At 54.1% G+C, this 20642-nt stretch overlaps 1 pseudogene; it reads left to right on the forward strand.

The window, feature by feature from the left end:
- Positions 1–299: 299 nt before the first annotated feature.
- On the forward strand, positions 300–15609 carry LOC134518400 (uncharacterized protein C2orf42-like; annotated as a pseudogene).
- Positions 15610–20642: the final 5033 nt, after the last annotated feature.

The following is a 20642-nucleotide window of genomic DNA, read 5'->3' on the forward strand; positions in this document are numbered from 1 at the left end:
GGTGGTTTCTACTCCGGTGTCCCTCCGAGGAGCTGCTCTGTGTGTCCCCTTGCCATGTGTCCCCCGGCAATGGCAGCAGGCCACCCAGCTTTATTTACATCCCATGTCCTTTCAGCCAGTTGCTTCCCCCTCTCTCTCTTTGTCCCCTCTGTCTCTGTCACTGCTGGGGACTGAGGACGGCCACCGCCACCTGCAGAGGGACCCGTGGATGTCACCAGCCGAGCACTGCATCCCCACTGTCCCTCCCCGGGCTGTTAACTCACCCCCCCTGCTCTCTGCCCTTCCAGGTTTCCTGGAGGATGGAGCCGTCATCAGTGAGGACCAAAGACCCCTCCTTCCTGTCCAACCTGGGGAAGGCCACACTGCGGGGCATCCGGAAATGTCCCCGCTGTGGCACTTACAATGGCACCCGAGGCCTCATCTGCAAGAACAAGACCTGCGGCACCATCTTCCGCTATGGCACCCGCAAGCAGCCCGGCGTCGATGCTGTCAAGATCATCACCGCCTCCGACTTACAGGTTTATTCAGTGCATCAGAGGGACTGGGGACTGGATTACCGGTGCTTTGTGGAGCTGGGGGTCTCAGAGACGGCCATCCAGACGATGGATGGACCATCATCACGCAGCTCAGCTCCAGCCGCTGCTACCTGCCATCCTGTCTGAAAGCGGCCGCATAAGGGGTGGTGGAAAACCAGTGCTAGCACATCAAACTGGCCCTGAACTGCCAGATGGAGGCTACCCTGCTTGCCTTGAAAAGCTTGGTGCTCAACTCCATGCATGCTTCGCCCGAAACTAAACAAACCATCTGGCAGCTGGCGACCGCGCCCACGGGGCCGCTGGTGCAACGCATCACCAAGAACATCCTGGTGGTGAAGCGCAAGGCCAGCCGGAAGCACAGCCTCAGCTACCTGCACGCCTCCTTCACCCAGAAGATGAACGCCAAGACGCTGATGGACCAGAGGTTCTCCTGCTCCTGCCAGGCTCCAAAGCCTGGCAAGGGCGGCCCGGCCAAGAAGTAACCGCTGTCACTGCACTGCATTCATGTCTTCGCCTGCCTCCACGCCCTCACCAGCGATGAGAGCCTGGCACAGGGGTTTGCCGAATTCCTCGCCTACAACGCCGGTGGTAGGTGGGGGAAGCGACCTACAGCAGAGGATTTTTGGTGGGGGAAGACATGTGTGGGGCTGATGACACCCACTCTGTTCCCTCCTGCTCATGATGAGGCAGCTGCCTCATTTTGCCGGGGCTGCCATTGCATCTGTTCCCCATCAGTGCTTCGTTAGCTGGGGTTTAATTTCCTGTCCCCTCCCTCTGCAAGGACAGAGCTTCCTGTGTTGCAGCTCCCTCCTGGTGTGTGGGAGCAGAGTGGGGTGCTCCCTGCGCTCCCCTGGGAGCTGTGGGGGGCAGATCCCGATGGGTTTTGCTGCGATGGGTACTTGGAGTGAGTTGGGTTCCTCTTCTGGGTGGGGAGCCAGGTGTTCTCTTCCCTTGGGCCAGAGCAGCGCTGGGGGGAGCCCAGCTCATTGTGAACCCCCCTCCCATGGCAGCAACCTCTGGGGTTCAGACCCCCAGGGGGTTATGCACCCCGATAGGTGCGCCTGGATAATACCACCCTGTTTTTAGGCACCCAAAGGTGAAAATCCACCCTGAGGAGAGTGCCCTGAGCGATGTGAGTGAATTAAAGTCACTGCTCACCTCAATGTTCCCCCCAAGAAGTGTGCCTGGGGGGCCAGGAGGGCTTTGGGGGTTTTCTGAGGATGTCTGGGGTGTGCTGGGAGGTCTCGGAGGTGAAGTGCCAGTGTGGGGCAGGGGACATGAGACCCCGCATCCCTGCAGTGCTGCTGCACGTGGTTGAGATGCTTTTAAGGATGGAGTCTTGTTTCTCCTAGGGCTGAAAGGGCTCGTGGTCCTGCAGCTGGTGGGCAGCCCCGAATCCACAGGGCAGGCTGGGGAGGTGGCTGCTGCCAAGGCCAAGAAGAGGAAAAAGGACGTCACGCCGGGTGAGTGTCTGCGGGAGGCTCTGCAGGACGGGAGGGATGCGGGCCGAAGCTGAAAGCCATTGTCCAGCAGGAGGGGCAGCCACGCCGTGACCTGCTGGACTCGTGTCCGGTGCCGGCGGGAGCTTTTGGAGCGTCTCTGGGTGGTGGGCACACTCCTGCCCTGAGTCCAGTGGTTCTTTTGATAATCGTTAGTGATGTTAAGAGCTGTGGTGACAGCCTGCTCTGAGGAGAGAGGGGATTTCTCCATCCCATCCCGCATGGTGTGCCCAGGGATCCCCGGGACTCGTGCACTGATGCTCTTTGAACCAATTCCTCAGGGGCGCAGGCGGCCAGCCCCCTCCTGGCGCAAGACCCAGCTCACAGCAATGCCAGCAGAAGCAGCCTGAAGAAGCTGGCCATCACCTCCTCTCTGAAGAGACAAGGTAAGCCCCGGCCATGTGCCTCGGGATGCTCGGGGACCGGGTGGACGCTCGCAGGCATTTGGTTTGTGCCGCCGTGACTGCTGCGGAGGGGACAGCCGAGCCCTCATCGTCCATCGCTGGCTCTAGGAGGTGAAAATCGGGCTCGGGCAGCTTGGTGTTACTGGTAGCTGTGTGTCTGGTGTGGCTCGGGGTGTCGGCATGGCTCTGGTTGGCCATAGACATGGTGGTTGTTAGAGAAGGACGATGCCAGTGTCCTCCCAGGGTGGCTCTTTGGTGGATTTTTGGCACGGCAAGCTTAAAAAAGTTGGCTTTTGGTAGGGCCGGTGCTGTTGTGAGTGGGCAGGTGTGTTAGTATCTCCTAATGCCATGAAGTGCTTTCCTGGGTGAAATGAGTAGGTGAATTGGGTCAGACACAGTTGTGAGCTGGTTTCCATTATTTTTTTGCCACTTCCGGTGTTTGCAACATCTCTTAATGGCCAGAGCTGCTGGAGGGAACTTGTGGCCAGAGCTGCTGCGGTTTCTAGTGGCAAATCCTTGCTTGGAAGCACAGTCTGGTGCAGGGAGCGTGCCAGCGGTGGAGATGGGAGCTGGGGTCACCCCAGGGAGTTGGTTGTGAGCACCAGTGTAATACCTTGTCTCTGAGCAGATGGCTGTGTGTTTGTGTGTGTTCTTACGTGATGTTCGGAGAGGGAAGGGTCAGCCCAATGCCTTGAAAACCTGAAAAGCGACTCGGAGCCCTTCAGGGAAGGCTGCTCTCGTTGCTCGTTGTGGTCTGGGCCTGGGTAGGAGCTTCAGTTTAGCGCTTTTGTTCCTCTCAGCTTTAGTTTTGGCCTAGAAAGGGGTACAGATCTCTTCTCTTTCCCTGAGGTAGTGTTGCTCCCGCAGATGCCCACGTGTGCCCCGGGGGGTTTCAGTGCTCTGGACGGGGGGTGAGGAGGTGTTGGGTCCCACTCCCGGGGATTGGGGCTGTGGAGGCAGCTCTGGGGTGTAACTGTACGGTGGCGCTGGGAGCAGAGGGGGTTTCGGAAGCGGATTAAAGCAGTGCTGCATTTCCTGGCCCTGGGAGCGAGGTGCCCAAGGCAGCAGTGTCTCATCCATCAAGCTGATGGACAGGGTTGTGTTTGATGTCCTGCTGCCTTTCGGAGCTCAGTTTAACACAGGCAGCTGTGGCTTGCGCTGCTGGCGGAACTCACGCAGGTAGAATGGGAAATACTGGACCGGAGCTGGACGTGGCGGCAATTCCTGTTGAGCTGCAAGCTCATTGGCGTATGCCAAGAGTGTACCAGGGTATGGTAGACAGAAGCCTGCTGGTTTAGGTATCTGGCTCTTCCCTAGAATTCAAGGGCATCTGGGCTCATCAGGCTAGGAAAGACTTAATGAAAGGGGCTAGGCTGGATTCTGAAGATGCAGGTTATTATCCTGTGGGTCTTAGGAGAAACTGAGAGGCTTTAACTCTTGTTTAAGGCTTGAAGGCCTTGGGTTTGGGTTATCCTAAGTAAGTTTCTAGATAGTGGTCAGGATTATGGGAGAGAAGGGTAACAGGGAGGCAAGTGACTGGCTATTGTTATTCCTGAGTTATTTCTCCTGCCCATCTGGCTTGGTGCTTCACTCGGGTGCAGATTCTAATTCTAATTCTGATTTTCCTGCCCTTTCTCTTGCAGGCTGTAATCAGCTGCTGGATGAGTGGCAGGTGACCCTCTCCTTCCAGGACTGGCTGGCCAGCATCACCCAGTCACCCGATGCATCCATCAAACCACGCATGACCAGTTTGAGGGTAAGGCTGTGGGGACCAGCTGGGGAGGGCCTCTGTGCACCACTCTGTTCCCCTCTGCCCACTATCATCTCAGTCATTAAGCTCTTAGCAACATTAAATAACTGTTAGCAGGGAGGGAAGTGTTTTTGCCCAGTTTGGAGCAAATATTTTGCCCTGGGAAGCTTCTATCTGCTGTGATTTATTTCCTGAACATGGACTCGCTGCTCAGCAGCAGCCCAGTGCTGGGGCTTATCCCAGGGAAGGGAGAAATTCCCTGAGAGGTGATTGATGCTTGAATTCAAGCTCCCTGGGGCCAGGCAGAGAGGTTAGACAAAGTCAGGTGAGCTGCCTGACTCAGAATTGCTGGGGGGACCGCTCTGTGGGCTGTGGGGAGTGCTCTGTCCTCCTCCCTGGCCCCCTTCTGTCCTCCTCCCTGGCCCCCTACGTGCCCCAAAGGGCAGGGACTGAGCGTTCTCTGTGCACATACGGCCCCGGGCGATGGCTTGTGTCTGTGGTACCTGTCACCTGCACTACTCCACTTCTGAGCCAGCAGCTTGAGCTAGGTCTGTAAAAATCCTTACTGGGGATGGACTTCGTAAGTCTCTGGGCTGCTGGGAGAGCTGTGCAGGTGCTCCCCTGAAGAGAGGGACCCAAAACAATGCCAGAAGGGAAGCAGCTCTTTCAAAGCAACTTAAGAGTGCTGTAAGTCTCTCACCTAAGACAAAGAGACCCACCCTCCTCTCCACCCTGCAAGATGTTCATGGGGGGAGCAGGCAAGCACACTAGGTTCCAGCAAGCTGCCGGCAGCGTCAGCTGTGAGTTGCACTCTGGTGTGCTCAGTTCATGCTCGGGAGTCAATGATCTTAAGAGTCTCTTCCAACCTAAATGATTCTGTGGCTCTTAAAGACCATTATATTGCCACCACACAACATCAGCAATGAGTGACCATAAGCCTGAAGGGGCACACTCACAGAATCCCAGACTGGCAGGGGTTAGGAGGGACCTCTGGAGATCATCTAGTCCAAACCCCCTGCCAGAGCAGGGTGACCCAGAGGAGGCTGCACAGGAACAGACGCAGGCAGGTTTGGAATGTCTCTATTAGACATAAATGTATTTATTTTACTGTAAAGGCAATAAAATGTGCTCCTCGAGACAGCTGCTGGAGGCTGTAGCAGAAAAGACGCTCACAACTTGAGCAGGATGGCGGTGTGCTTGAACAACCCAGCCCCAGCACCCCACCTCTCCCTCACCCCACATCTTGTTTTTCCTGCTCCTCCAGGCAAGCCGGAGCTGCTGGTGTTCCGCATCCCTTGGGTTTTCTTCGACACACTGCAGCAGCGGAGCTCCAGCGGGAGCGCAAAGAAGAGTCTGCCCAACTCCACCGCAGGGGAGACACCAACACGCTTTGCATGTGAGGAACCCCTTCACCTGCAGGTTCAGGAGGAAAATCCCAACAGCAGCACCCAGAAAGAGATCCCTCCCTCCCGCTGGTTTCCAGCAGCTTTTCCCCTCACTGCAGCTGAGGGGAAAAGAGCGCAGCTGCGCGAGCGAGCCCCAGGGCAGGGGAGAGGAGCTAAGTGGGATGCACAGCCCCCACTGACAGCGCTCCTGCCTGCCCCTAGGCTCACGCCTGACTCTGGGCACCCCTTCTCAGCATTTGGCAGAGCACAAAAACAGCACAAGCCAGGGCTGCAGGAATAAACCCAGCCAAGCTTAAAGCTGAGAGACTTTATTCCCCATCCTGTCCGCCCCCCCCAGGCCCCAGGTCTGATTGAAATGCTTCCCCCCCAAGGGGAAGGTCGCAGCCCCCAGTGCTGGCGAGTGTCCTCACTGCTTTACCTTCTCTTTCCTATACGAGCGTGGGTTGTAAAACCAGACTTAAGCACCCACTCGGGGCTATCAGCACAGTTAAATCCATCCTGGCAGCGCTGCAGGAGCACAAGTCACCGTCTCTGCAGCAGTGAGGCCTTGGGACCACCGGCACCAGCCCCCCCTGTGCCCCCACACCCCCCCAAGCTGACCAGCAGCACAAGCCAAAACAGCCCTCCCCAGCCTGGCACCAGTTGAGATTCAATTTATTCTCTATTAATCCTCACCTGCCACTGGAGATCACCCACACCTTGGTGCAGAACCAGGATGGCTCCTACATGCTCTTCAGGTGCCCCAAGGTGGAAGTGGAGCTGCATTCTTCCTCCCTGCCTGGGATGGGGAAGGGGGGAGGCCAAGACCCCCCCCAGAAATTCTTTTAAGTGCTGCATTCTTGCTCCCTAACTGGGATCCCCCCCTTCTTCCTACCCCCACCCAGGGGGGCCCTGAAGCCCAAAGGGGCCTCCCTTCCTACCCCCACCCAGGGGGGCCCTGAAGCCCAAAGGGGCCTCCCTTCCTACCCCCACCCAGGGGGGCCCTGAAGCCCAAAGGGGCCTCCCTTCCTACCCCCACCCAGGGGGGCCCTGAAGCCCAAAGGGGCCTCCCTTCCTACCCCCACCCAGGGGGGCCCTGAAGCCCAAAGGGGCCTCCCTTCCTACCCCCACCCAGGGGGGCCCTGAAGCCCAAAGGGGCCTCCCTTCCTACCCCCACCCAGGGGGGCCCTGAAGCCCAAAGGGGCCTCCCTTCCTACCCCCACCCAGGGGGGCCCTGAAGCCCAAAGGGGCCTCCCTTCCTACCCCCACCCAGGGGAGGGTCCCACCCTAGGGTCCCTCCCACCCCAGGGGTGGGTTCCACACCCCCCCCAGGGGTCACCACCATCCCACACACACACAGCCACAGCTCGATGTTGGTGCCCACCCTCCCACCCAAAAAAAAAATCTCAAACACTTGAGATAGCCTCCCACAGCTTCTCCAGCCCCCACCCAAAACAACCCCCAAGGCCAACATGGGCCTGGAGGGGCCCTCCCCCATCCAGCCAAGGGCAGCAACCACCACCACACCCAAACACTCTCCACAGGCTAATACTCCCTCACTCACTTCATCAACACCAAAAAAAACCAGCATGGACCCCCACACCACTATCACAGACACACACCCCCCCCCCCCCAAAGCTGGCTGGAAAGGGAGTAGGGGCACCACAAGGCCCCTTTCCCAAGCACACCTCACCAGAAAATAACACACCCCAGGGAATACTTAATCCTCTCTGTGTCATCAGCCCACCCCCTTCCTCATCAAGTGGATCCCCAACATCCCCCATCACAGAACTGCACATCCAGTTCCGGGACAGCCACCACAGCACCAGCCCCGCCACCAAGACCCCCTCCAGCTCACCTCACTGGCCGACATCCCCATCCTGGGGTGGGGGGGCCAGGACTGCACCCCACACACCCGCTGCCGCTGCTCCAGCACAAACACCCGGAAAATAAAAAGTGTCCCCCCACACCTCGCTGGGTGCCTGGAGTCTCCCTGCACCCAGTGTGGTGGGGGGCAAACGCCCTGGAGACCCCCTCGCCCCAGGCACAGGGGCCTGTTGCCTTAAGGGCCAAAACAGTTTGGGCAGAACATAAACCCCCTTGCGTTCTAACGCTCCTCACCCACGTGGGAGGCTAGGTGCGGCTGGGTTTACATTCTGAGCTATGCCCAATGCCTCAAGAGGCTAAGTACTTTTGGCAGAACATAAACCCCCTTGCGTTCTAACGCTCCTCACCCACGTGGGAGGCTAGGTGCGGCTGGGTTTACGTTCTGAGCGATGCCCAATTCGCCCCGGTCAGTCCAGTCACATTTAATACACTCACCTGTCACCATTTGGAGGCACTGATAGTGCACTGCACCTTCAGCCCAGTCGTGCTCCTGAACTGGCACGGCCGCTCTCTTTGGCTGCGTTCAATGAGAAACCAAAACAACCACCTACTTACACAGTGCTATTCATTTAAGCAACAGATACACAGGGTCTTATGGTTGCCAGCGATAAATATGCTGTCTGCAAAGCACATGCAAATAAAAGCCTCGTTAATTACACAAAACACACAACACAGTTATAAACAATACAGCCTGGCTACAAATGCAGGGAAGAGTCTCCACAGATTTCTAGGTTTCCCGAGGGAGCAGTTGCTATAGTCCAAGTCTTACCCAAAGGCATCCCTGGCGGAGGAAGAAAGGCTCGGCCTGACCGCTGATCCCAGAAGTCAAAGGCCGTCTGTCCTGGAGTCCTCCCTCGCTTGTTCCCGAGGGTGTCTTCCCTGATAGCCCCCCTTTTCTTGCGCTATTTTTATAGTATTTTTTGCCTTCAAGGCGAAGTTTGAGTGACTCTAGTCATAAATACCTTCATCGTGACCAGCATCACATTCTCTCACCTCCCATTTAAAGGTAGAGTTTACAAAAAATTCAGGCCGCAGACTCCAGGAGGAGCGGTCGCACCTTGGAGGCGGGTAGCCTTTGGCATGGAGGTGTGTTTTGGCATTATAATGACATCTTCATGAGCACAGTTCGCACAAAGGACAGCATTTCCTCAAAATTCAACAGACTGTTGGCTCAGGGTAGCAAGCGTGCAGCTTATCAGTTCCGTAGGACCACCCCGTTCCCATATCTGTGGGACTTTCACAGGGAGAGACCGTGGACCCTCCGTTCCACTTTGCCCCCCACGTTGCTTTGCAAGCAACGTTGTACGGGGAATCGCAGATTCTTCGCATCCCAGCTGCAGCTGCATTCAACCTGAGAAGCTTTCTGATTTCATACCTTTCCTTAATGCATGAACAATTCTGTATTTCTGATCATTTTAGTAAGTACTCCATAGGGGCTCACACCAAGAGTATTCCCCACAGCCCTGGGTTCAAACGCGGCGCTTCGCCCAGCCAAGGTTGGGTGGGCCTCCAGGGGGGACCCAGGGAGCGGCACCCAGGCCCCCCCGGGAGGGGTGGGAAGGCCACCCCCCACCCTAAAAGGGGCTCTGGCGGTCCCGACCCACCTCTCCCCATGCTCCAGGGCTCAGCTCCATCCTGGCGGCTGCATCGGGGCCTGGCAGGGGGATAAGAGATGAAAGAACATAATTCCCTCCTCCCCAGGAAGGGCAGAGCCCCCCAGCACAGCCCGGGGGAGGGGCAGGGGCAGCCATACCTCCCTTACCCTACCCCACCCCCCCATCTCACCCCACTCCATCGCTGGAGGATTCCCCCCTCCATCTCACCCCACTCCATCGCTGCATCCTCCAGCAGAGCCCCCGAAACCAACCTTCCAGCCTGGAATAAAGACACAGCACTCAGGGGGGCACCCAGGACCACCCCCGCAACCCCAGGACAAAGCCAACACCCCCCCACCCCACCCACCTTACAGGACAGCACTGGGGGGGCCTAATCCAGGTCCCACCCCACCCCCAGGCACAGCCCCATCCGCGGGGAACAAGGGAAGGGGCCCCCCCGGTCACTCCACCCCCCACCCATTCCTTAGCCTGTCGGCACCGGAAGCGGGAGGGAGGGGGGAGCAGTCCCAGTAGCTCCCGGTCAGCACCCAGTCTCTCCCAGTAGGCACCAGCAAGCCCTCAGGAGTTCCTAGCAGGCACCAGCAAGCCCCCTCATTGCTCCTAGTAGGCACCCAGGTGGCAGCAGAAGGCTCCCAGTTACTCCCAGTCAACTCCCAGTAGGCAGCAGCATCCTCCCAGTCAGTAGCTCCTAACAGCTCCCAGTAGCTCCCAACAGGCAACAGCTAGCCCCCCCACTGCTCCCAGTAGGCAGCAGCAAGCTCCCAGTTACTCCCAGTTGACACCAGCAAGCCCCCAGTAGCTCCTAGCAGGCAATCGTTAGTCCCCAGTGCTCCCAGCAAGCCCCCAGCAGCTCCCGGTAAGCAGCAGTGAGCCCCCCCCGCCCATTGCTCCCAGTAGACACCCAGCAGCTCCCGGTAAGCAGCAGCCAGCTCCCAGTAGACTTCCAGGAGCCCGGAGCCCCCAGCTGGCACCCGGTAGCTCCCACTCACCTCCAGCGGCCCCCAGTAGCTCCCAGCAGCCCCCAGTAAGCCACAGCTGACCCTCAGTTGCTCGCAGACACCACCCAACACTCCCGAGCAGCACCCCCCGGGGGTTTAAGAGGCCGCGGGGGGGGGGGAGGGGGGCCGTGCCCAGGCCCGGGATGGGACACAGCTGTGTCCGGGGAGGGTCCCGCCCCCCCCAGCTGGGGGGCGTGCGGTCCCGATTGCGCTGGCCCCACCCCCGCGGGGGGGGCATGTGTCACACCTTGTATGTTCCTCCCGGCACCCTCCGGGGGGGGGTCATTCCTTGTGTCCCCCCACCCCAGCACCCTCCGGGGGGGTGTGGCCCCCCCCCACACACCCCAGCACCACGGGTGGGGGGGGTCAGGGGGGCACGTCCCGGCAGGGGCATTGGGCAGGGGGGGCAGGATGGGACGTACGACAACACGGATGACGACACGGATGACAACGATGACGACACAGACAACGACACGGACAATGATGATGACGACACAGACAACAATGATGCGGATGACAACGACAACGAAGACAATGACGACCTGGATGACAATGATGACAACAACGATGACTATGATGACACGAACAATGACGATGTGGACGAAGATGATGTGAACAATGACGACGACGATGACGACGACGACAACTACATGAACTACGACAGCAACGACAACGACAACATGAACGACAACAACGATGACAACACGAACGACAACAACACGAACAACAATGATGACGACGATGACAATGGCAACAATGATAATGACAATGACAACGCGAACGTCGACGACAACAACAATGACAACGACAACGACAACAACAATGATGATGACGACGACAACAACAACAACCATGGCAACGATGACGTGAAAAACGATGACGCGAACGACAACAACGACGATGCCGTGAACGACAATGACAAGGCCAGACCCTTCCCACAAGGAGGTCTGCTGCCTCCCCGGGGCCTGTGTTAGGGATATAACCGGGAAGCTTCCTGGCCTGATACGGCCCTCAGATTATTACAGTCTTTTGATCTTACAGGCAGACAGTGATGAGCTGGAGAGAAGTCTGAGGGCAATGAAGAAAGATTTCGGGGCCTTGGGACGGCTTGTCAGGGATTTGGGAGCACAAATTGTGTTCTCCTCTGTCTCTTCAGTTTTGGGGACTGACGACTGGGTTAACGAGAAAATCAGATAGATCAATACCTGGCTCCAAAACTGGTGCTACCAGCAGGGCTTTGGTTTCTATGATCACAGTTTGATCTACAGGACACCAGGCTGAGGAGAAATAACTGGACTCCAGACGATCCAATATGAATCAACAGAAGCTGTTTATTAAGCACAGATCATCATCTTTTATACCCTGTGTTGTAGCTGTACACACGACTCGCTTATTCCTGATTAGCTAGTTACACTGTCCACGCGCTGTCCATGCAGTTCATTCACACATCAGATTGGTTACAAGAATTCGCATAGTAAATTGCTTAGTCATTAGCACAACATGTTTTCTACCTTCTCAGTTCCCGTTTTTCCCGTGTAGTAATTCCATCTTCTACCACCTGTTTTGCTTTTAATCTAATCTCTCATAGTAGGGAGGCTGGCTCACGTGGCCATTTTCTCTCAGATACATTCCGACACCGGGCCTGCTCGCTAAGAATGGGAAAACCCTCTCCCGAAAGGGGAAAAGGGTAGGCCAAGAGTTAGCAAGGCTCACAGACAGGGCTTTAAACTAGAATCAAAGGGGGAAGGGGATAAAACCAGGCCCACTAGTAATGAGCCTAGGGATAAAGGGCCAAGGATGGGGGTGAAATAGGTAGCCCAGCTCAAGTACATCTACACGAATGCACGTAGCATGGGCAACAAACGGGATGAGCTGGAAGCCGTTGTGTGGCAGGACAGCTATGATGTAGTTGCCATCATGGAAATGTAGTGGGATGACTGTCATGACTGGAATGCTGCGATGAATGGCTATAAGCTCTTCAGAAGGGATAGGCAAGGAAGGAGAGGCTGGGGTGTGGCTCTGTACATTAGGGAGTGTTTTGATTGTATAGAGCCAGATTCTATAGAGCTAGTAATGGTAAAGTTGTGTGTTTATGGGTAAGGATGAAGGGGAAGGCAAACAGGGAGATTTTGTGTTGGGAGTATGCTATAGACCACCCAATCAGGATGAGGAGACAGACGAAGTATTCTATAAGCGGCTGGCTGAAGTCTCGCAATCGCCAGCCCTTGTTCTGGTTGGGGACTTCAACCTGCCGGGTATCTGCTGGAAATATAACACAGCAGAGAGCGGGCAGGCTAGGAGGTTCCTTGAGTGCATGAAAGACAACTTCCTGACACAACTGTTAGGTGAGCCTACCAGGGGAGGTGCCTCGCTAGACCTACTGTTCACAAACAGAGAAGGACTAGTGGGAGATGTGGTGGTCAGAGGCCGTCTTGGGTTCAGTGATCATGAAAGGATCAAGTTTTCAATTCGTAGTGATGCAAGGAGGGGGGTTAGCAAAACCTCCACCTTGGGCTTCCGGAGGGCGGACTTTGGCCTGTTCAGAACACTGGTTAAGAGAGTCCCTTAGGAGATAGTCCTGAAGGGCAAAGGGGTCCAGGAAGGCTAGACACCCTTCAAGAAGGAAATCTTAAAGGCCCAGGAGCAGGCTGCCCCCAGGTGTCGCAAGATTAAAAGGTGGGGAAAATGGCCAGCCTGGATGAACAAGGAACTTCTGATGGGACTTCGGAATAAAAGGAGGGTTTACCACCTTTGGAAGAAGGGACAGGCAACTCAGGAGGAGTACAGAGATCTTGTTAGGTTATACAAAGAGAAAATTAGGAAGGCAAAAGCCCAGATGGCGCTCACTTGGCCACTAACATAAAGGACAACAGAAAAAGTTTTTATAAATACATCAACAAAAAGAGAGCCAGGGAGAATCTCCATCCCTTACTGGATGCGGGGTGGGGGAAGTTGCAACCAAGGACGAGGAGAAGGCTGAGATACTTAATGCCTTCTTTGCCTCCGTCTCCAATAGTCAGACCAGCTATCCCCAGGGTGTTCGGCCTCCTGAGCTGGAAGATAAGGATGGAGAGCAGAACAACCCACCCATAATCCAGGAGGAAGTAGTCAATGATCTGCTTCTGCACCTAGACACCTATGGGGCCGGATGGGATTCACCCAAGAAGACTCAGGGAGCTAGTGGGAGAGCTCACCAAGCCTCTCTCCATCATTTATCAACAATCCTGGTCACCAGGGGAGGTACCAGATGACTGGAGGGTGGCTAATGTGACGCCCATCTACAAGAAGGGTCGGAAGGAGGATGCGGGCAACTACAGGCCTGTCAGACTGACCTCAGTACCAGGAAAGATCGTGGAGAGGATCATCTTGAGTGAGCTCTCATGGCAAGTGCAGGGCAGCCGAGGGATCAGCGCCAGCCAGCACGGGTTTAGGAAAGGGAGGTCCTGCTTAACCAACCTGATCTCTTTCTAAGACCATGTGACCCGCCTTCTGGATGCAGGGAAGGCTGTGGACATTGTCTGTCTGTACTTTGGTAAGGCCTTTGACACTGTCCCCCACAGCATTCTCCTGGAGAAGCTGGCAAATCATGGCATAGACAAGTGTACTCTTCATTGGGTAAAAAACTGGCTGGATGGCCGTGCCCAGAGAGTTGTGATTAATGGGGTGAAATCCTCTTGGCGGCCGGTCACCAGTGGTGTCCCTCAGGGCTCAGTTTTGGGGCCAGGTTTGTTTAGTATCTTTATCAATGATCTGGATGAGGGGATTGAGTGCACCCTCAGTAAGTTCGCAGACAACACCAAACTAGGTGGGAGTGTTGATCTGCTTGAGGGTAGGAAGGCTCTACAGAGGGACCTGGACAGGCTGGATCGATGGGCCAAGGCCCAATTGTCTGAGGTTTAATAAGGCCAAGTGCCGGGTCCTGCATTTCGGTCACAACAACCCCAAGCAACGCTACAGGCTTGGGGAAGAGTGGCTGGAAAGCTGCCCAGCAGAAAAGGACCTGGGGGTGCTGGTGGACGGCCAGCTTAACGTGGGCCAGCAGTGTGCCCAGGTGGCCAAGAAGGCCAACAGCATTCTGGCTTGTATCAGGAACAGCGTGGCCAGCAGGAGTAGGGAAGGGATCGTGCCTCTGTACTCGGCACTGGTGAGGCCTCACCTCGAGTGCTGTGTTCAGTTCCGGGCCCCTCTGTACAAGAGGGACACTGAAGGGCTGGAGCGTGTCCAGAGGAGAGCTACCTGGCTGGTGAGGGGTCTGGAGACCAGGTCACATGAGGAGAGGCTGAGGGAGCTGGGCATGTTTAGCTTGGAGGAGGCTGAGGGGAGACCTCATTGCCCTCTACAACTCCCTGAAAGGAGGTTGGAGAGAGGTGGGTGTTGGCCTCTTCTCCCAAGCGAATAACGACAGGACCAGAGGAAATGGTCTGAAGCTGCAGCAGGGGAGGTTTAGATTAGATATTAGGAAGAATTACTTTACTGAAAGAGTGGTCAGGCACTGGAACAGCCTGCCCAGGGAGGTGGCTGAGCCACCATCCCTAGAGATATTTAAGAAACGTCTAGATTTGTCACTGCAGGGCATGCTGCAGGGCAGAGATTGTAGGGGTTTTTTGTGTGTGTATGATTGAACTCGATGATCTCAAAGGTCCTTTCCAACCATGAAGATTCTATGATGACGATGACAACAACGTGGATGACGACAATGACGACGACAACGTCCCTGACGTCGACAACAATGACGACAATGACAACACAGACACCAACAACGACTCCGCCAGTGACAACAATGACGACCCCGACCCCGAAGAGAGGAGATGCTCGGGGCTGGTGATTACTTGCAAGTGCAATGGTAATTTTCTGTGTCTCGGTCTCTTAGATGCCACAATCAAAGATAGCCTGTGGGGGGCAGTGAAAAGGGAATGTTGGTGAGGAACGTTCTAAACACGCTCAAGTGACTTAGAGGTCACTCTAAGGATGGGGTATAGAAAAACATTTGTATCTTAAGTGGTGTTCAGTCTTCTGTGCTTAACAAGTACAACACCTGTTGACTTATGAGAGGTCTGTTGTAGACTCAGAAGCACCCTAAGGAACACGCTTGAGACCCCTGCTCTGCCACGGGAAAGATCGAAGCACAGCGGTAAACTCTACCTGCGTCAATCCCTGATAGACCAGTGAAAAGAGGGTGCTTGGCAATCTGCTAGCATCAACTGAGCTCTGCAGCGCCTACGATGTTGCCTGTGTGCCTTTGCCCGGGTGCCGCTTTTGGAATTCCTCTGTTGGTGATGTAACAAAAATACATTTATTCTTTGCAGTTCTTCTGTTGTTTTGCGGTTGTTAATGTGTCCTGCCTGTGACAGCTCACACACAGCTGCATCATCCGACTTTGGAGTTTGCACGGTGCAAGCGAGCAGAAGGCAAGAGCCTTCTGAGGCGCGGGTTGTTGGAGGAACGGTCCATGTTGCCTGATGCGTTGCTGACTGACCGCACTGTTGTGTGTGGACTCTTTTGTAGATGATGAAGAACCTGATGGCCACCTGTAGACAGAAAATCTTAAGGGCATCTGTGATTAAAGAAGCAAGGAAAGAAATTACAAAATAACAATGGCAAACTAAATTGGAGACGTAGAAGGAAAAATTAAAAAGCAACAGCACTAAGGAAAGACAATAAATAATTTTAAAATGACAGCAAAGGGAACGTAAGTAGGCATAGCAAGAACGTTTAAAAAGTGGTAGCCAGTAGGGTAAATAAAGACAAATATTACAAAACAGGGACAGCAAACAAAAACAGATGTAGAAAGGAAACTTTAAATGCGATGGCAGTAAGGAAAGACTAAAAGAAAAGATAAGCAATAAAGACAAACAGGATAAAAGTAAAAAAATTAAGAAGTGACGGGGATTGGGGAAACAAAAGGAAATACAGACAGCAAACTGCGATGGAGATGTAGAAAGAAAATTTTAAAAAGTCTCTGCATTAATGAAATAATAAAACAATTTAAAATATACCCAGCGAACGAGATAAAAGTGGACAGAAAGAACCTTTTAAAAGCAAGGGTGATTATGGAAAGAAAGGAAAAAAATTAAAAACATAGGGTCAGCGAACGAAATAAAAATGTTTAAAGGCAACGGAGTACAAGACCGATACAGAACAAACAAAAATTGGTATTGGCAGCTTCATAGAAGTAGACAGAGAATTTTTAAAGCGAGGGTGTCGTGGTTTAGCCTCAGAGGGAAACAACCACGTGCCGCTCACTCGGGCCTTCCCAATACTGGAAGAGTCAGAAGAAAAAGGCAAGACTCTTGGGTTGAGACAAAGGCAGTTTAGCAGAACAGCAAAGGGAACAAGAAAACAACAATAACACGGATAGAGGAATATACAAACACGATTACGGAACCACCGCTCCCCGCTGCTCACCGACCGGACCCAGGACACCCCAGCCCGCTCCAAGCGGCGACTTCCTGCCCCCTCCCCTGGCAGCTCAGGGTGGGCATGGCTCCCATGGCATGGAATACCTGTGTCCTGGGGAGAAGTAACCCTGTCCCCGCCGGAACCAGGACATTATCCACCCCTTATTCCATACCATCTGTGTCATGCCCAGATCTTACAGGTTCCAATGAATTGCCACCACTTTCCCCTGTCATGTATATGTATACATATATATTCGTGCAGATATAGTGCCCTTAGTTTATGGGCCATCCCTCCAAAGTGTCCGTTGAGTTCTTTTAATCCATGGCTTTGGGCTCCATCTGTTAGAACAGTCCCTCAGGGCAGGTGAGATGCTGTGTGGTGCTGGCCTGTTGCATGCAGTATTTTTGGAGCTTGTGACTGGTGTACCCAGTGTGGCTCATGCTCACGGTCCATGGGCTGAAGATGTAGATCTTGAGGAAGTTGCTGGGTGCCAGCTGTTGAGGTCAGTTCTTATCCCATCACCCCTGTGCCTTACTCGTAGTACAACTGATAGCAATTATAGCAATGAGGACATACAGTGACAGTGTTACTTAGCAATTAACAACACACAATTTGATTCATTGGCTATTCTCACCCAAAATCAGATCCCCATGAGGTACACATCGGACTTCCCCATCCTTCCGCATCATCCACCAAGTGCACCCAGGTCCTTGGGCAAAAGCAATCCCACGGATGGGTTTGCCTTTGCCTGAGGCAGGACTAACCCAGGCTGTCTTCCCTAGCATATTCTTCATGTGCACTACGGCGACTTTATCCCTTTCTACAGTACGTGGAAGTTTTGATTGGGCAGGGCCAGCCCGATTGGTAGATCCCCTGGTGTTAACTAGCCAGGTAGCCTTTGCTAAATGTGCATCCTAATGTTTTAAAGTCCCACCACCCATTGCTCTCAGTGTAGTTTTTAACAATCCATTGTATCGTTCTATCTTCCCAGAGGCTGGTGCGTGATAGGGGATGTGATACACCCACTCGATACCATGCTCTTTGGCCCAGGTGTCTATGAGGCTGTTTCGGAAATGAGTCCCGTTGTCCGACTCAGTTCTCTCTGGGGTACCATGTCGCCACAGGACTTGTTTTTCAAGGCCCAGGATAGTGTTCCGGGCAGTGACGTGAGGCACAGGGTATGTTTCCAGCCATCCGGTGGTTGCTTCCACCATTGTGAGCACATAGCGCTTGCCTTGACGGGTTTGTGGCAGTGTGATATAATCAATCTGCCAGGCCTCCCCATATTTATATTTCAGCCATCGCCCTCCATACCAAAGAGGCTTCAAACGCTTGGCTTGCTTGATTGCAGTGCATGTCTCACATTCATGGATGACCTGTGCAACAGTGTCCATGGTCAAGTCCACCCCTCGGTCACAAGCCCATCTATATGTTGCATCTCTTCCTTGATGGCCTGAGGAGTCATGGGCCCACCGAGCTATGAATAGTTCACCCTTATGTTGCCAGTGCAGACCCACCTGAGCCACTTCAATCCTAGCAGCCCGATCCACCTGGTGGTTGTTCTGATGTTCTTCCGTGGCCCGATTCTTCGGTACGTGGGCATCTACATGGCGTACTTTCACAACCAGATTCTCTATCCAGGCAGCAACATCTTGCCGCAGTTCAGCAGCCCAGATGGGTTTGCCTCTGCACTGCCAGTTGCCCTGCTTCCACTGCTGTAACCGCCCCCACAGAGCATTTGCCACCACCCATGAATCAGTGCAGAGATAAAGTACTGGCCATTTTTCTCACTCAGCAATGTCCAAAGCCAGCTGAATGGCTTTCTCCCCTGCAAACTGGCTCGATTCACCCTGTCCCTCACTGGCTTCTGCAACTTGTGTAGGACTCCACACAGCAGCCTTCCACTTTTGATGCTTTCCCACAATCCAGCAGGACCCATCAGTGAACAGGGCATATTTCTTCTCATTTTCTGGCAGTTTATTATATGGTGGTGCCTCTTCCACACGCGTCACCTCCTCCTCTGGCAACATTCTGAAATCCTTGCGTTCTGGCCAGTCCACGATCACTTCCAGAATTCCTGGGCGACTGGGGTTTCCCATTCGAGTTCGCTGTGTGATCAGTGCAATCCACTTACTCCATGTAGCATCAGTTGCATGATGTGTGGTGGGGACCCTTTCTTTGAACATCCAACCCCACACCGGCAGTCGAGGTGCTAAGAGGAGCTGTGCTTCTGTACCAACCGCTTCCGAAGCAGCTCGAACCCCTTCATATGCTGCCAATATCTCTTTTTCTGTTGGAGTGTAGCGGGCTTCAGATCCTCTTTATCCCCGGCTCCAAAACCCTAGGGGTCGACTTCGAGTCTCCCCTGGTGCTTTCTGCCAGAGGCTCCAGGTAGGGCCGTTCTCCCCGGCTGCGGTGTAGAGCACATTTTTAACATCTTGTCCTGCCTGGACTGGCCCCAGGGCCACTGCATGGACTATTTCCTGTTTGATTTGTTCAAAAGTTTGTCGTTGCTCAGGACCCCATTTAAAGTCATTCTTCTTCCAGGTTACTTGATACAGAGGGTTTACATTTAGACTGTAATCTGGGGTATGCATTCTCCAAAAACCCACAATGCCTAAGAAAGCTTGTGTTTCCTTTTTACTAGTTGGTGGAGACATAGCTGCTATTTTGTTGATCACATCCATTGGAATCTGACGGCGTCCATCTTGCCATTTTATTCCTAAAAACTGGATCTCCTGCGCAGGTCCCTTGACCTTACTTCGTTTTACGGTAAAAACAGCTTTCAGAAGGATCCAGACTATTTTACTCCCTTTCTCAAAAACAACTTCTGCTGTGTTTCCCCATACAATGATGTCATCAACGTATTGCAGATGTTCTGGAGCTTCACCCTGTTCCAGTGCAGTCTGGATCACTCCATGGCAAATGGTGGGGCTGTGTTTCCACCCCTGCGGCAGTCGATTCCAGGTATATTGGACGCCCCTCCAAGTAAAAGCAAACTGGGGCCTGCACTCTGCTGCCAAAGGGATTGAGAAGAATGCATTCGCTATATCAATCGTGGCATACCACTTGGCTGCCTTGGACTCCAGTTCGTACTGGAGTTCTAGCATGTCTGGCACGGCAGCGGTCAGCAGTGGCATGACTTCATTCAGGCCATGATAGTCTACAGTTAGCCTCCACTCTCCATTAGATTTTCGCACCGGCCATATGGGACTGTTAAAGGGTGAGCGAGTCTTGCTGATCACTCCTTGAACCTCTAGTTGACGAATCAGCTTATGGATGGGAATCAGAGAGTCTCAGTTAGTGCGATATTGCCGCCGATGCACCGTTGTGGTAGCAATCAGCACCTGTTCTTCAACCCTCAACAACCCCACAACAGAAGAGTCCTCCGAGAGACCAGGCAAGGTAGACAACTGTTTAACTTCCTCCGTCTCCAAGGCAGCTATGCCAAAGGCCCAGCGGTACCCTTTTGGGTCCTTAAAATACCCTCTCCTGAGGTAATCTATACCAAGGATGCATGGAGCCTCTGGGCCAGTCACAATGGGGTGGTTTTGCTACTCATTCCCAGCTGGGCTCACTTCCACCTCCAGTACAGTCAACTTTTGGGATCCCCCTGTCACCCCAGAAACACAAATGGGTTCTGCCCCTCTATAGCTTGCTGGTATTAAAGTACACTGTGCACCCGTGTCCACTAGAGCCTTATACTCCTCTGGGTCTCGGGTGCCAGGCCATCGAATCCACACCGTCCAATAAATCCGGTTGTCCCTTTCCTCCACCTGGCCGGAGGCAGGGCCCCTCTGATACTAGTCATAGTATCCATTACTCACCTCTTGCAGAAATGACTTGGAAGTTCCTTCAAGAGGATCAGAAGCAAGATCAGGCCTTCTGCTCTGTCTGGGGAACTGCCCACTGGAAACCGGGGCAGCACTTTTCCTGGAGGGATCCCCTTTTGTGGTTGTCCTTCCTTGCAACTCCTGTACCTGTGTCCACGGGATCGAAGTAGGTTGTCCATTCCACTTCCTCATGTCCTCTCCGTGGTCGCACAGGCAGAACCACAGGGTGCCTCGTGGTGTGTACCCTCTGTACTCTCTCTCTTGAGTGGGGAAATGCCTGCTTCTAGTAGCTGAGATGCTAGCCCGTGCAGGTGGGGAGTAGAACATATTCTCTT

The sequence above is a fragment of the Chroicocephalus ridibundus genome, chromosome 7, assembly GCF_963924245.1.
Source record: "Chroicocephalus ridibundus chromosome 7, bChrRid1.1, whole genome shotgun sequence".
In the NCBI taxonomy this organism is placed as follows: domain Eukaryota; kingdom Metazoa; phylum Chordata; class Aves; order Charadriiformes; family Laridae; genus Chroicocephalus; species Chroicocephalus ridibundus.